Source organism: Gopherus evgoodei, chromosome 4, assembly GCF_007399415.2.
Source record: "Gopherus evgoodei ecotype Sinaloan lineage chromosome 4, rGopEvg1_v1.p, whole genome shotgun sequence".
Classification (NCBI taxonomy): Eukaryota; Metazoa; Chordata; order Testudines; family Testudinidae; genus Gopherus; species Gopherus evgoodei.
The window spans coordinates 15,462,820-15,475,727 of NC_044325.1; the positions used below are offsets into that span (position 1 = coordinate 15,462,820).

Genomic DNA, 12,908 nt, shown 5'->3' on the forward strand with positions numbered 1-12,908 from the left:
TCCAGAATATATGGAAGTGATTTACACTCAGTTGGAGTGGAGATTTTATTTTATTTTATTTTATTTTTACCATGTTTAAAAAGGTGCCTTCAGTGTTCTGGGTTTGTTTTTTATTATTTATTTTTTCATAATCTTTAAAAAAAAAATTTTCTCATGGTTATATTTTGTTTTAAAAAACTCAAAACAAAAGATACCTTGCAGAGTTGAAAGCAAACTTCTTATTTTTAATAACTTTATTGAACACACCCGCTGGTTTGTTTGTTTATGTGGGGTTGCTTTCTTTACTACTGTGCAAAGACACATTGACCAAAGAAAAACTTGCATAGTTTTTACAAACAGCTATAAGAAAAGGAATAGTAACTCAAATTTGGATCAATAAGCTTTAAAAAAAAATCTCTTTAATAGTCATTTTAAAAGTTAAAGTTGAGACATAAGCAATCAGAAGCCAGGGAATTCAAAGTTAGGGATAGTGCTTGGGATTTGTCATTCTAAAGTTTTTAAACACGATTATTCAATTTTTATACTGTTGTTGTGAAGATTAAATCAACATTTAACCTATTTTTATTTTTTCCACATTTACAAGTCTTGATGGTGCCTGTTTGTTTACTCAAGCAGAGCCAATTAAATAGTCCATTTAAATACGAAAAACTAGCTGAGGACTTGAACAGACTAGCGATTAAAATTTGTCAGCTATTTTTAGTTTTGCAAGCTTTAAAAAGCTTCTTAAACTATTAATATTTTTACTCTGCTCATTTTGAAATAGCCACATTTAAATTGCATTTATTTAAAAAACAAAACAAAAAAACTATGGCCTAAAGATTTTTATTTTCAAGCAAAATTTTACTTGAGTAATATAAACTTCAAAAATAGAGAGCTATTAAAAAACAATGGAAATACTTACCAAGCTGTCTTTATAGCAACATGAATGTGTTGCTATATTATAGATATTCATTAATGAGCTAACACTGGTAGGTTGAGTGGGAGGATTCAGGCTAATCTGGTATCCTTGCTGATTCCCTTAGTCAGTATTTTGTGACTTTCAGTGACCCAGTCCTGCAGGTGTTTACTCCATACTGGTAATAGTTACTCACTCAAATAGTCCCACTGACTTCAGTGGGATTATTCACATAAATGCTATTTAGCATGAGAAGGGGTTGCAGAATTAGGCCGTAGATAGGAATTGACACAATGCCAGATCATCATGTTATCCCATCCACATCCTTTGTCTCACTTCCCACCTCCTCCTGAGATTCATGCATGGAATGATCCTCTAGGTGTACATCCCAGGCCTGCCATGCTGAAAGTGGGAGGAAGACTGTGGCCTATTCCATCTACACACATCCCAGCTGAAGGGCTCTCTATGCAGTTCTCAGTCTGCATGTGTAGGGAGGAGAGGGAAAAATCATTTTGTCCTAAGGAAGATACTCAGTTACCACAGCACCAGGTGATATTCACTTATTTATATAACAGAGTGGATTGATTTAAATCAATTATTTTTTTATTTAAATCAGCAAGTAGGAAATCTTGATTTCCATAATTAATGTTAATCTTGTCCTGCATTTATACTCTTTAGTTATTTTGAAAAAGAATGGTTCGCTCTCATTGGTTAGTATGTGTCACAGAGTGGCACTGGACTATTAAGAGGCGTAGGGCCGGTACCTGTGCTGCCTCAGCTCACTTCAAGTGGGCTTAACAGAGGTTATCTGAGCCCTAGAGAAGAAAGAGGGCCAGTTAGGGTTGCCTTAGAACACAGACGTGAGTCAGGTGGAAATCCGGCAGATGAGAGGTGCCAGAGCTAGGAGACTGAATGGTTCCTGGGAGAAGGCTGAAGGCAAGGAGAGCAGCAAGAGGGGTTTCTCTTCAAGCCAGAGAGCCAGGGCTGAAGGCAGCAGGTGCCTGCTGTTTCCAAGCTGGAGCCAAGACTGATGTCTCAGCGCTGAAAGGCTGAACCTTAGGGAATAGTGAGAGGACCAGAGGGAGTTGAGGGATGCTCTTCTGGCAAGAATGATTTCCCAACATGTGGATGATTCCACTGGGAAGAGCAGAGTTGCACTCCAGTTGGAGGGCTGGGGTGGCTATCCTGGCAGAGGGTCAGAAGAGGACTGGCAAAGAGGCCATGGCTGAAGGTGCCAGTGTGTCATATATGTGGCATCGAGGGAGAAAGATGTGTTGAGATTTAAATGTGTGTTTGCACTGGGGTGATAAATGGAATATGTGTTGGGATTTTTTTATGGACTGTTTTGAACTATGTTCTGGTAATAAACCATGGTGATGAATTAGAGGATAAGACTGTATGGAGTCCTTCAGTTACCCAAGAGGGGACACTGGGGCAGGGTGTCACAGAGCTACTCCTGGCCATGAGGGGACACTCAGGAGGTGAGTAGCCCTGCTATAGTATGGTTTGGTACTTCTTTGCTAACCAGGAGGGTATACCATACTAATACACATTATTGAAGCAATTATATAACACACATTTATTCCAATTCTTGATTTTTTACTTTTTTTGTTATGTTGAGATGCATTTCTTATTTTTTAGATTATTAATATTTTTTTTACTTAAGATTTGTGTCAAGCTACATTTGGATGGAAATTGAAATTCAATTAAAATCTACAAAATCATATTTAAAAAATGTTTGTTAGTTAAAATTACATGTGCTAGCCACATAAAGAAAAAAGTTAATCAAAACATGTTTTACATATAAACATATAAATGAAATTAAATTAAAATTAAACAAAAAGTATTATCTGTAGTTAATGAAGTCAACTGATTGTTTCTAGTCACCATAACCTTCAAGATTTTAGAACTGTTAGATCTTCTCCTGTCACTCCTCATTTTTATTCTGAGATTGGAAGAGGAAAATAAATTTTTTCCTGCTTTTTCAGCTCCCAACAGGTTTCTCAAACTGAATGAACTAGTTGTTGAACTGAACTAGTGGGATGTGGGACAAACTGAAATGAAGAAATTATCTCTTCACCTGCAGAAGAGGCTACTGCTGTCAAAAGCTGATTTAGCCGTACAACAAACTCTGGTTCCAGTGCTTGTTCAGTGATTTTTCAAAGAGAGTCAGTGGTATGACTTTCTTTGAAACTTCAGCAGCAAAGATGTACTGTTTGAATGTTTTTTATTTAATTTAAATGATTTTAATAGAGTATAGTAAGGTTGTAATTTTAATTTGAAATGGGTTTAATTTTTAAAAGAAAAATGTATTTTAAATTAAAAAATCAGATTTGACCTTTTAAAACATCCATTTTGTAATGTAAAAAACCCCATCAATGTTTATCTGTTCTGTTACATAATCCTCTCCAGAAGTAACCAAATCTAGAGGGAGCCCCTGCTATTGAAACTCGAATGGAGTTGCGGCTGTGTAGCAGTGAGCGGGGTGCATTGGGCCAGACCCAGGGTTCTGCATCCTGTGGCTTCCCTAGATCCCGAAGGATCAGCCAGGTTTGTGGGCGGCTACTCCATGGAAGGGGGCAGGACAATGAGAAGGAATTCTTCCCCAAGGAAAAGCTCTCAAAGATTTCTCATTTAAAAAATACCCTCCGATTTAATTGTCCTCAATAAAGTGTGTGTGTCAGTAGGGATATGACAGCATATATAATGAATGAAGTTGGAGAGTGAAGTATTTTAGCAAGATTTGTGGGAAATGGAGAGACACATAATAAAGTATTGCACAAGAGCATTTCACAATCTGTTGCCAACACTAACAAATCTTCAGCATTGAGGTCTAAAGCTGGAATTGTGTGGGCGGAGTTTTACAGTATATTTCTCCAGGCTAAAGACTGGCACTAGCTGAAGATCATTGCGGTAGGGAGGTATGACTGATCACATGGAACCTGGAAGTTTTGATAGAATAAAAACAAATTGGAAATTTTGAGAACATGAATTTAATAATACTATATGCAGTAGCAGCTGGAATTAAATACTGCAGTTGAACATAGATGATCTCTGCAGGAATTTTTTGGACCAACAATAGTCTGAGGTGCACAGTGGAATTCTTTTGTTAAAGATCAGTTTGGGTTTCCTGCCTGCTTTTATTTATTATATCCAAATGATCAATATTTGCAATTAAGTTTCCCAGATCAAACGTATGTGAAAGCAACGTTTCATTATACAAGGATTTAGCAAATTCTAGCGCTGAAGAAAATTGGTTTATAATTGTTTCCAATTGTGCCTTCTACAAGTTAAATTAATTGCCTGCATTCAACTGGCTCTCAAAAGGTGCAAAATTATTTCCTCTTTGAAAACATCAAAAACTGTTTCCAGTCAGATTCTAAACTAAAAGCAAAGACAAATTGATAAACACCAGAGAGTACCGGGAAAGGAAACTTGTTATGGTATTGGTTTTGCATCCTGCAAGCCTAGCTCTATCTTGATCTGTGCTGTTTGCTTGCATACTATACATTTTAAACAGACGTTCTACAGATATCGCAGACATTTAATTTTCTTGTGAGTTTCATTTACAGTCTGTTAATATGATCAATAAAATGGACAACACATGAAGACATTCGACTAAACTAGCAAATTTCAATAAATTGTGTTGAATACATTACTAAATATTAAAATTTTGCTTTCTTATTTTTTGTTTAGGAATTTTTTGCAATTAAAATAGTCATTATTTGGCAGACTGTTTTCTTAAGTATAAAAAGAACTAAATCTAGGAAAGGGTCTGCATAAGAGACATTTGGGGGTTTTGTAGAGATGTGGGTGTGGGTAATGTGCTTTTCGAGCAATGCTCTCTCAATGCCATCTGCTGGCCAGTCAGAGCACAGCACTAACATGAAATTGTAGAGTTGGGTTTTTGTTTGTATATTTTAAGTGCTGCTAATTAGCAATCTAAGGCTGGTTATGCTGAAGAGAGGACTTTTTTTTAGATTTTACTTGGATTTACATTTATTACAGTTAAGACAGTGGGAGAATTGGAGGAAGCCTAAATTAGAGAAGTAATTTATAACTTGTGTAAGTTTGGTTAAACATACTTATTGCTCCAGTGATGAATTTGTACATAGTGCAATTTACGTAACTTGTATATAAAACTACAGCATTATCTTGCTTGTACCAAAGATCAAGTGGCATATTTTACACTGTGGAATTAAAATACTCAAACTTCAGTTGTTTCCTGTGATCAAGACAGTCATATTTTTCTACTTTGCAAGTTATCTTTTATTTTGCTCAGAGTTCCTTAGTCATTTAATTACAAAATCTATTGTAAATAGAATTTTGTCTTGTTTAAAAAGTGCTAATCCAGAGGAATTTAAATCGGGCCGATATAGTGAGAAAATCATGGATTGCATCCTTGTCTCTCCCATCAGCGTACATATTCTACCAACCTATTTGGAATAAATTAACACCCCATAGAGTTGAAAGGCAGACATAGCGCATCTCTTTGCTAAAGAATGGATTGAATTTCCCTCAAATACAGAAAATCCTATTTTTAAACAGACTGGAATACACACTGCAGTTTGTGTTTGATCTGAAAGCTAATTAGTCTTACTGTTTTAAACTGAGGATTTCTAGTGTAGAGCTTCTTTAAATACGGGCACATTTGTCAACTGCCATACTAAATTAACAATTGATGGCCAATAAGAAGAATTATGCTATATTTTCATAATGCAGTGAATGTAATTAGGAGATTTTTGAGACAGTAAAAAAATATTAAGACTTCTACGAAAAAATAATTCTTAAATCTGTCTGCAGATTGAATACATTTAGAGCTTGTCTAATGAGATATTTTTCCTCTTAAACTGGTCTAATTGTACTTAAACCACCATAGTTACACCAGTATAACTCTGACATGTGGATACTCTTATTCCAGAATCAGAATGGCTGTTTTCAGCTTTATTTAAATCACTTCCGAAGTGACATAAGCTAAACCGGAAAAAGACTCTCATGTCAGAATAAGAGAGTTCACACGGGAAGTTCTCTTGGTATAATTTATATCAGATTATATTCACAGTGCCTTCTACCAGTATACCTTTCCCATATAGACAAGTGCTAAACCTATGGTTTTTAGTACTGTTTTAAACCAAATTCATGCATCTCCAGTGATTTTGTAGATTTTTGCTAAAGGAAATATATTCTTTTAATAAATATTGAGTGGGAGAGCCCTCAAGACTTTTTGATTGTGTAATATTTTTATACATACTTAATGCATGAGATGGATGCCTTAGAGTGGTTCTAAAACTTCTGTATTGATGACCCCTTTCAGACAGCAAGCCCTTGAGTGTGACCCCCATCCTTATAAATTAAAAACACAGTTTTTTACATTAAACACTATAATAAATGTTGGAGGCTAAGCAGGGTTTGGAATGGAGGCTGACAGCTCACAGCCCCCCATGTAATAACCTTGCGACCCCTGAGGGGTCATGGCCCCCAGTTTGAGAAGCCCTGTCTTAGAAACTGACATAAACAGAAGAGTCATGCAGTATGAGGGGCAAAGTAGCATTTTTGGTAGCATTCACACTTTGTTTTTCTGCTCCTCTTCTCTTTGCAGTTTGGTTGTAGTATTATCTTGATTTTCAGATGGGTAGATGGAGATACTCATGGGCGGCGGGTGAACTTCCAGCTGGGGGAGGCTATCCCCCAGCCAGCCCTGCTTCCCTCCCCGAGCGCAGGGCAAGCGGTGCGCCCCTGAGCGCAGAGCAGCCCCAGCCACCCCAAGTCCCAGCTGCCCAAGCCCCAGCAGCACTGAAGAGGAGCAGCCTGCCACCTGGGCTGGGACCAAGGAGAAAGGGCAAGCAAGAGGTGGCTGTGGGGAGGAGTGCAGGCAGGGTCACCCAGGGCGGTTTGGGGAGGCACAGCTTTCCCCAGCTTATTGGATGTGCCATCCAGGGAGATACTGTAATGTTCCTCTCTCTCAGCCCCACTCCAAATCCCCATACAAACAGAATTAGCCTACTAAAAATTCAGCATTCCACTCTCCAGTTCCACTTACATTCACAATTCTCATCTCCTGACATCACATTATTTAGATGGACACTTTCTCTCCATTAGGTCAGAACAGACTATTGATAAGGTCATTTTACCTATAGAGGGAAATGTAAAAGTTCAAATGATCTGTTGTTGCATTAGTTTCTATGAAAGATTCAGTTTCAACTGAGCAGTCCAGCTCAGTTTCTCAGTGATAGGTAATTTTTATTTATTTATTTATTTACTGGTAGTGTAACTTTTTAACTAGGTTCCCCCCCCGCTCTTATTTTAGTTTTTAACCTCTCTTCTCAGTGTTTTGAAATGAACAGGACTTGGTTAGATTTTCTCTAGCAAGGGAATACAATTGTTACTTTTCTTTCCATCTTCTGTGCTGCCTGGAATCTGTGAGGAGACACCTTACTGATCTGGTATACACTCAGTTCCACAAGACAAGACTGCTCTGCTGTCTTACTGTAGTCTGTTCCCCATCTCCCATTTCACAGTTCTCTCATCTCTTCTGACCAAGATATCAGTGTCTCAACAGAGGGGTTTTTACAAAGTCTGTTTCTCTTCCTCACCTCGCTCCCCTCCTGTGTATAAAGTTTATAAAGTGCTTTGGGATTTTGTGCATGAGGCATTATAAAGATGCAAGGTATTAGTAATAATGTAACAAACTGAACTAGTTGGTTGAGAACTAGTAGCCAGATGGAATAAGGTTCATTCTTTCCAAACATGGGATTTTTTTTAAGGGGTATCGCCAACCCAAGTATAAGGAAGGAACAATCACGTGAACTGTCCAACAGTTCCCTTTGGATATGAATATACATCCTCCCAATTTAAGAGTAACAAGAAGAGTTTCTTCAGGTATGTTAGCAACAAGGAAAAGGTCAAGGAAAGTGTTGGTCCCTTACTGAATGGAGGAAGCAACCTAGTGACAGAAGATGTGGAAAAAGCTAATGCGCTCAATGCTTTTTTTTGCCTCTGTCTTCACAAACAAGGTCAGCTCCCAGCCTAGTGCACTGGGCAGCACAGTATGGGGAGAAGGTGACCAGCCCTCTGTGAAGAAAGAAGTGGTTCAGGACTATTTAGAAAAGCTGGACGTGCACAAGTCCATGGGGCTGGATGCACTGCATATGAGGGTACTAAACAAATTGGTGGATGTGATTGCAGAGCCATTGGCCATTGTCTTTGAAAACTTGTGGCAATCGGGGGAGGTCCTGGATGACTAGAAAAAGACTGATGTAGTGCCCATCTTTTAAAAAGGGAAGGAGGAGGATCCGGGGAACTACAAGCCAGTCAGCCTCAGCTCAGTCCCTGGAAAAATAATGGAGCAGGTCCTCAAGGAATCAATTTTGAAGCACTTAGAGGAGTGGAAAGTGATCAGGAACAGTCAGCATGGATTCACCAAGGGCAAGTTTTGCCTGACTAACCCAATTGCCTCCTATGATGAGATAACTGGCTTTGTGGATGAAGGGAAAGCAGTGGACGTGTTATTCCAAGTATGGGCCAGATGAATGGACTATAAGGTGGATAGAAAGCTGGCTAGATCATCGAGTTCAATGGGTAGTGATCAATGGCTCCATGTCTCGTTGGCAGCTGGTTTCAAGCGAAGTGCCCCAAGGGTCAGTCCTGGGGCTGGTTTTGTTCAATATATTCATTAATGATCTGGAGGATGGAATGGATTGCACCCTCTGCAAGTTTGCAGATGACAATAAAGTAGGAGGAGTGGTAGATACACTGAAGGGTAGGGATAGGATACAGAGGGACCTAGACAAATTAGAGGATTGAGCCAAAAGAAATCTCATGAGGACAAGTGCAGAGTCCTGCACTTAGGATGGAAGAGTCCTATGCAGTGCTGCAGAGTAGGGACCGAGGGGCTTGGCAGCAGTTCTGCAGAAAAGGACCTAAGGGTTACAGTGGATGAGAAGCTGGATACGAGTCAACAGTGTGTCCTTGTTGCCAAGAATGCTAATGGCATTTTGGGCTGTATAAGTAGGAGCATTGCCAGCAGATCAAGGGACGTGATCATTCTCCTCTATTCGGCATTGGTGAGGCCTCATCTGGAGTACTGTGTCCAGTTTTGGGCCCCACACTACAAGAAGGATGTGGAAAAATTGCAAAAGTCCAGCGGAGGGCAACAAAAATGCGTAGGGTGCTGGAGCACATGATTTATGAGGAGAGGCTGAGAGGACTGGGATTATTTAGTCTGCAGAAGAGAAGAAGGAGGGAGGATTTGATAGCTGCTTTCAACTACCTGAAAGGGAGTTCCAAAGAGGATGGATCTGGACTGTTCTCAGTGGTACCAGATGACAGAACAAGGACTAATGGTCTCAAGTTGCAGTGGGGAAGGTTTAGATTGGATATTAGGAAAAACTTTTTCACTAGGAGCTCGGCGAAGCACTAGAATGGGTTACCTAGGAAGATGGTGAGATCTCCTTCCTTAGAGGTTTTTAAGGTCTGGCTTGACAAAGGCCTGGCTGGGAAGATTTAGTTGGGGATTGGTCCTGCTTTGAGCAGGGGGTTGGACTAGATGATCTCCTGAGGTTCTTTCCAACCCTGATATTCTATGATTCTAAGTCACTACTTCAGACTTTGGCAGCAAATCCCTTGTTTATGGGTAGGATGATGAGGAGAAACTGAAGTTAGTATTATGGGAACCAAAAATCAAAGCCATTTAGGTGGCTTAAGATTGGGCTTCCTGAGAAGATTGGTGGTTCATTTATTGGACTTTTCTCAATTTTTCTCTCTCTCCCCCACATAATGTTTTTTTAAATCTGAGTTCATATGATGAGTGCCAAACAGTATAAATGCACAGTACAGAAATGCTGACTAATGCATTTATTACATATGTATTTCTAGTGAGTATTAACCTGTTGTGATGCCCCCAACTACATAATGAAGAACTTTTATAAATCCTATCCTGCAAATTAGCCAGCCAACATCAGCATTTCACAATGTGCTAATAAGTTCTGTATATTGATAAGTGTTGTCACTTGTTGCTGTTAGGACAGTGGTGAATCTGTTGGATGATAACTTACAGATGGTGAGAATTATTATTTTTCTCCCTGATGGAATGTTGAATTACAAAATTTCCATAAGTCGAGGAGGAGTTATAAACATCAGCCAGTTCCTAGTAGTAATTATGTACAAAAAGTTAAATTATAGGATCCTTAAAGTTGCTAAATCAAGCCTGAGGAAATGCCCAAATTAAGGTTGTCTCTGCAAGTATAGTTCAGCCTCTTTGAGCATCTGAATTATGTTACAGTCTCTAGTTACGTCATCACATACCATTTATTCTATAGGATCCCTGCATCATTCAGTGCACAAGATGGACAGCGAATGAAGCAGAGGGTAAGCAAGAAGAGAACAGACATTGTTTTATATTCAAGGCACTAGACTGGGACTGAGGATCGTTGAATTCTCTCCTTGGCTCTGCCGCACACTTCCTACATGATATTGGCCAAGGCGGTCATAATAAATATATATATATATGTAAGAGGACTGAACCAGATTGCACAGGCAGCCTTACTTCTAGCACTTACTAATTTTTTGAGTGCTTGTCTTTGCAACCTTAATGTTCTTTTAATGTGACTTTTTGTACGTAATAGATAATTCTTTAGAGCCCTTAAGTTTCTGTTTTAATACTAAACCAAATGTTAATTCCTTACTATTGGGACAAATCAGAGATTATGATGTAGTCCAGGCCTGCACAACTCATAAAGTGGCGAGGGCTGAAACCTGCCAGCCCCGCAGAAATACCCCGCCCCAGGGCCGCCCAGCCATGCAGAAACAAACCCTCCTTCCCCAGCACCACCCCACCAAAACAGCTGTGGGCCAAAAAGGCAGGTTGGGGGTGGGGAGGTGATACTTTATTTTAAATCAACCAGGGGCTCCTAGCTGAAGAGGTGGCTAGGAGCCCTCAGGGTCAAATTAAAGGGCCGGGGGCTCTGGCTGCTGGGGGAACCTGGCAGGGCTGGCTCTAGGTTTTTTGTTGCCCCAAGCAAAAAAAAATTTGGCTGCCCCCCCATCCCAGCCCTGGGCTCTCCCCTGTACCCCCCTGCTACGTCAGTCCTGGGCTCTTACCCCACTGACCCATACCCCCTGCCACCCCAGTGCTGGGCTTCCCTCTTTCCTCCCCACCAGTGCCCTCCCCCCACCCCACTGCTGCCCCAGCCCTGGGCTCCCCCCCAGCAGTGCCTCCCCCCACACACACACCTCCTGCCTCCCCAGCCCTAGGTCGCTGGTAATGCTCCCAGGGTGGGTCATTCAGCAGGAATTTTGGATGTGTACAAAACACAGACAGGATTGGTTCGCATAGGGTTACAGTGCTGCAGTAAAGTGTAACAATTTTCAGCTTGTGTGATTGGAGGATAGCTGGATGCATATTATAAGACTGTCCTCCATAAATGAGGAAAAGTTGAGGTGCCTTTATTATTCTTTTGTTCCACTCTTTCTTTCTATGGGGAATTTGCCAATGCAATATCACTGTCTTCCTTTTAAACAAACAAAAAGGCAATGGCTGTTGAAAATAGCAATTCCAGTTCTAATAAGCATTTCTTGCTCAATTTTATCCTACTTTTTATACAGCAAGTTGCAGTGGATCAGTATATTTGATTTGGGAGAAATGAAGTAACAGCTGCCCAAACTGAGCTTGAGCACTCCTGAATTTTGAGGTGTTCAAATCTGGAAGGCAGGTGCGGGGGTGGGGGGGCCTGTGGGCTCCATAGGGGAGCATGTCAGCAAAGTGTCTGGAGCTGCATGGAGCCAGACATGCTGGTCTGAGTGGCACGGTAAGGGGCTGGGGGTTGGAGAAGGGGTAGGGGGTTCTGGGGGGCAATCAAGGGACAGGGAGTGGGGGGGTTGGATGGGGCAGAGGTTCAGGGGGGCAGTCAGGGGACAGGCAGCGGTTGGATAGGCATGGGAGTCCCAGAGGTTTATCAGGAGACAGGTAGGGGGTGGGGTCCTGGGGGAAAGTTGGAGGGGTCTCAGGAGGGAGCAGTTGAGGACTAGGAGAAGGGAGGCTTAGATAGGGGCTGGGATCCCAAGGGGCAGTTGGGGCAGGAGTCTTGGGAGGGGGCAATCGGGGGCATTTAGCAGCATTTAGATAGGGGGTGGAGTCCTGGGGGGCAGTTAGGGGTAGGAGTCCTGGGAGAGGGGTATCAGAGGATAAGGACCAGTGGTGTTAGATAGGAGGTGGGGATCCTGGGGGGCAGTTGGAGCAGGAGTCCGGGGAGGTAGTAAACAGTGGCCACGGCTGAGATTTAAAGGGCTCTGGGCTCCCCGCCGCTGCGGGCAGCCCAGAGCCCTCTGACTCCCGGCCGCGGCTGAGATTTAAAGGGCTCAGGGCTCCCCGCAGCTGCCGGCAGCCTAGAGCTCTTTGCTTCCCGGCCGCAGCCGGGATTCAAAGGGCTTTGGGCTGCCCGCAGAGTGCCATGTGCGGGAGATTTAGAGTCCCCTCGGCCGCACAGTGGGGCTCCGCGGGCCGCATGTTGTGCAGGCCTGATGTAGTCTTTTGTAATTGCTGTTGAACAGCTCAGCTTCATGGCCAGCTCATCTGTTCCCCTTATGAGAGATGACCTTATACACTAAGTCCTCTCCCGTGTATACTGTAAAATATTTAAGTTTTACAGTATAACTAGAAGATTTTTATGGCTGCATCTGCCATTTTTTAAATCACATAAAAATCATTCCTTTGTAGCCAAAGATACCTGTTTTGATTCTCTCCTACTTTTATTAGTAGACACTGGACAAAACTAGTGGACATTGTAGTTATTTTTTCTTCTTACTGGAAAATAATTGGTTAGACTTTTTTTTAATTGCTACATCCCTTCTCAATGGAAAGCTTTCCCCCTTTAGTTTCAACAAACTGATTTCTTTAAGTAACCTTTTTGTAGTTTTTTTCAAAGGATCCATGATTAGCTTCTTTATTTTTTTCCATGTTGTTTAATATATTAAAACAGAGTGTGTTAAATCAAACTGATTTAAATCACTAATTTTA

At 41.1% G+C, this 12,908-nt stretch overlaps 1 protein-coding gene across 6 annotated transcripts in view; it reads left to right on the forward strand.

The window, feature by feature from the left end:
- The window catches only part of SLC38A6 (solute carrier family 38 member 6), a 64,819-nt gene that overhangs the window by 16,849 nt on the left and 35,062 nt on the right, over nucleotides 1-12,908 (forward strand). The window contains exon 4 of one of the 6 annotated variants that reach the window (XM_030558524.1): nucleotides 10,213-10,261. The exons of the other annotated variants lie outside the window; for them this stretch is intronic. The gene's annotated coding sequence lies outside the window, so the exon portion shown is untranslated. The remainder of the gene's footprint in view (nucleotides 1-10,212; nucleotides 10,262-12,908) is intronic. 6 annotated transcript variants of the gene reach the window in all.